Source organism: Bidens hawaiensis, unplaced genomic scaffold (genome assembly GCF_021521415.1).
Source record: "Bidens hawaiensis isolate Kalapana, Puna unplaced genomic scaffold, B.hawaiensis_p1.1 tig00073931_1, whole genome shotgun sequence".
NCBI classification, from domain to species: domain Eukaryota; kingdom Viridiplantae; phylum Streptophyta; class Magnoliopsida; order Asterales; family Asteraceae; genus Bidens; species Bidens hawaiensis.
Genome location: NW_027502845.1, coordinates 24,493 through 28,727, shown reverse-complemented (window position 1 = coordinate 28,727; position 4,235 = coordinate 24,493).

Sequence of the window (4,235 nt, the reverse complement as noted above, 5' to 3'; positions counted from 1 at the left end):
TTCGTTTTTATTAATATCATTCAAAAATATGATATTTGGCCACTTTTGACATTTTGACATACCAGTCAGTCCGTTAAACACAAAACTGCCGGTTTCGTTAAAACAATTATAATTTAATTCTTTGATTAATCATAACTAAATATGTACTTATATATAAATTATGTAAATTTTTGTAAAAATACATTAAGAGATGGAGAATTTTATAAAAATATTTTCAGAAATTTTATGATTATTTATTTATTTATAAAAATTCATTTAATAGGTTATAATCGTGTAATAAATGGCCCGTTTATATCAAACGACCTCCGAAAAATCTGATAATTTTTACCAATGACCTCAATGTCATTACATAGCCCCTGCAAAATTTCCAGAACTTAACTCTTTTGACAAAATGCCTTTTTGTGCGTTTTTCGGCTGTTAAAATTCGGTTAAGCCATGATCGCACAAACCATACTTAGACATTTCCAATGATTCCCAAACTTTACCAGTGATCTTACCATCACATACTAAACTCTAAAACCAAGTTTCATAATTTTTCAATATGTTTAGCTATTTTTCCCAAATAAACGCTCATAAACGGGAATAAATTCACCAAATATTCTCCGTTTATCGAAAAATTACCAAATTTGAACAGGGACTCATTTATATGATCCCTAATGTCCCTGCAAGTTTTCACAAGCTAACAACAAGCACGTCATAACCTAATACTAAACAGCCCCTAAACGAGTGTTACGGGTTTACCTTGTCGGTTTTCGATGAATTTTGCTAGCTTAAACGACTTTCCGGGTCTCGGGTTGCAAACTCAGTATATCTACATATCATATAACATCAAACCAAGCATAAATCATCCATGTAACAGCCTTGATAATTAGGGTTTCGGTTTTGGATTCAAACCAAACTTTCTAACCGTAAAAACGTTGTATTCATGTTCTAATCCGTGTTTTTGACCAAAAAAGTATATGTTCCTGGTTTGTAAACATGTTTAACATCAAAACATAATTTTACTTGATTTTTAGGCTTTTTGGATGGTTAAACATGTTTAAAACTAACTAAAACATGTTTATATGTTAATTATATAAATCAAACTTGGTTAAATCTTCATAGAATTTGATCTTACCTTAGGGTTTTTGAAGAGAAGCTGATAGAACAGAGCTAGTGCTGCTTGGACTTCAAAGTTTTGTATGTTATAATGAATAAGAAAGCTTAAGAATGAAGTTATATAAAAAAAATAAATGTGAAGTATAGAATGGGCTGTCCGATCGGAAATCTTGGAGTCCCTTAATGGGCTGTTTTGGCCCATTACTCTTATTATACAAGCCCAAACATGAAAAGCCCACTTCAAATTTAGTTCGGGTTCGGTTTTTCGCAAGAAAATTAATTCGGGTGTGAGAAATAGCGTAAAAACGAGTGTTTTTCAGCTTATTTTTGTAAAATAAGAAAAACGTACTGACTCGTTGTAAAATTCCAAAATATTTTCACGGATTGCTTAGAACATGTCATATAAGTGTTTTATAAATCTTTTTCGGCTTAACGGATGCTACAATGCTTGTTTTGACATTAACGATTGCGTTTAAGCTTATAGTGTATCGATAAACGAAACCTTTTTCGTTTAAAGAGTTTTAAACGTACTAAGGCCTAAATATCAATATGTTAGCCTCTATAACATATATATAACTTGTATATGACCCCTCAGTATGTATACGGGTCATAATTAGTATCGGTCGGTTACTCGTTTAAGCACTACGAATTAACCGATTTATCGTTTACTTGTTACGTAAATAATATAGTATACCTCGTTTTGCCATGAATGTCACACCTGACGAGTCTGGTGCAGGTGGTGAGCCTAAACAATCGCACGGTTCATCTTCCGGTGCTGGTACCAGTGGTGGTGAGGACTCGGGAAAACAAGTTGTTGTGTATCAAGATCCAACTGCCGCTAAGCCAATTGAGATGATTGCAGCCAACACTGTGATATTTTTAGATGGTTCGGGGGTGGTTAGAAGTGTGGTGAACAAAGATGAGATGGAGGTTGGTGAGTTTGTCGTTAGGTCTCTGACATGGGAGCAGATTTCCATACTACTTGGGTTGAATGACGATCAGTTGACTGCTTAGGGACTGAGCCTGATGTCGAAGTGGTGAATGAGGAAGGTATATCGGATGATCCGTTAATTCAGATGAATATGGACTTTATTTATGAAGATGAGGATATTGAGATGGAAGACGTAACTGCTGAGGAGTATCCGAACTTGTATCAACACACAAATGTTGATCAAGGTGCTCCAGTATTTCATAAAGAAATAATTAAAGAAGCAGAAGACCATCTTGAAAAGAAGTCCAAAGGAAAGGGTTTATATTCTGGTTCGCCTTTTGATCCGTCTGTTGAGGAGATTCTGAGTTGTTTCAGATTTAAAGCTGCGGGTAAGATTATTCAGGCACATCGTTATGTAGATCAGGAACGAAAAGACAAAGCAGCTTGGGTCAAAGCATACCAAGTGACCTCCTTCAAGACTGTTTCCAAGGTACATGGTGATATTGTCTCATGGCTTTATGATTCTGAGCTCAAAGTATGTATTATTAAATGGGAGAATGGGATCCAGTACTATGAAACGATAATGGACGTTCTTACTTTACCGCGTTGGGATGTTCGTACCCTCGCGAGACGTCCATTTATCAATCGTGGGGGTTACCGAACAGCTGAGTGGTTTCATCAACACTTACTGTTCGAGTTCAATCATGGCTTCAAGTTCTTCAAGCCCCAGGTCTCGAGACGTAAGCGTATTGACGAGATTGACCCTAGGACTGGCTGGAGGAAACTGGTCCTTAAGGTAAAGCCGCCGAAAATGATGAAACAGGTACCGGTGAAGACAATGCCCCAATATATGTATCTCTCGTTCAACCGCTGGTATTATGACAATCGTACTGGCGAGGCCGTCATTGTTCATGGTAGAGGACTGAAGACTAAATTTATCAAGATAATCGACCCGATGTGGTTGGTTAATTTATCTGAAACAAACAATGACGTGCTACACAGGAAACAAATTTTGTTCGAGCGCCATGAAGACTACGACCTGGCTATGCAATTCCAACACGTTGTGCGTGTTTGTCATGAAAATGGAATTCATAGTTGCAGAGACTGGCAGTCCAAAAGCTTAAAGTAATTTAAAGACAAAGAGCTCAAGACGAGGGGGTGTCTGTTAGTGCACGGTTTTGCGTCTTGAGTCTTTGTAATTATCGTTAACGTATTTGTCTTATTTTTTAATGTAATAATTAGTTAAGTTATTGTCTAGTTCGTTATATGTAAGGTCTAGTTCGCTAGGAGATGTTAGCGAACTAAGACTTAAGCTTATTCCCTCTTGATTCGTTAGGGGATGTTAACGAATCAGGGGGTGTTTCGTCTGATTTATGTATGTAACAAAGTAGCGTCTGGTTCGCTAGGGGATGTTAGCAAACCAGACCTATCTTCTATATATAGTGAACACTGTTCACGTTTAATTTAAGTTTTGAGAGCTAATTAACGAAACTTTGTTCAGATTCTCTCTCTCAATCTTCATCCTAATATTATGCAATTACTATTATATACATACTGATAATATATACACACATAAAACACTGAATCAAAGATAAATATGAGCTAGATCTATAGTTAAGGTATTAATCTATTATAAATAGATCTGAAAATCTGTTAATTGTTATTGGATTGATAATTACAGGTTCCAACACTATTTATGGATAATATTGATGAGTGTTATAAAACTTTGTAATATTTCCTGTTGGGCAAAAGCTCACTTGAGCATAAGATAAGTTGAGTTCCAACGGGTTGGAACGTCCCAACCAAATATTTTCTTTCAACCGATTTGCAATAGTTTTTATATTCAAAATGTCTTTTTTTACCACTTTTGAAAATATCTTGTAACATAAATCTAAAGCACTCAAACTGAGTTCCATGTTTTCATTGCCGAGACCTTGTTGAACAACCAATTTGATAATATGTGCAACACATAGAACATGAAAAAAAATCACATAACAAGGTGGTGAATATTTTATGATAAGTTTTTAAGAGTGAGGAATATTTTATGATAAATCACATAGCCAAATTGGATAAAAATCAGCTAAGGATAATGTATCCAAATCTGTAAGAGTGAGGAATAGTGCTATGCTAATAGTATCGATTAAATGAATGAAAATGGAGTGAACATCGAGATTTGTTGTGAGGAAAAACCCTTTGATCTTGTTCA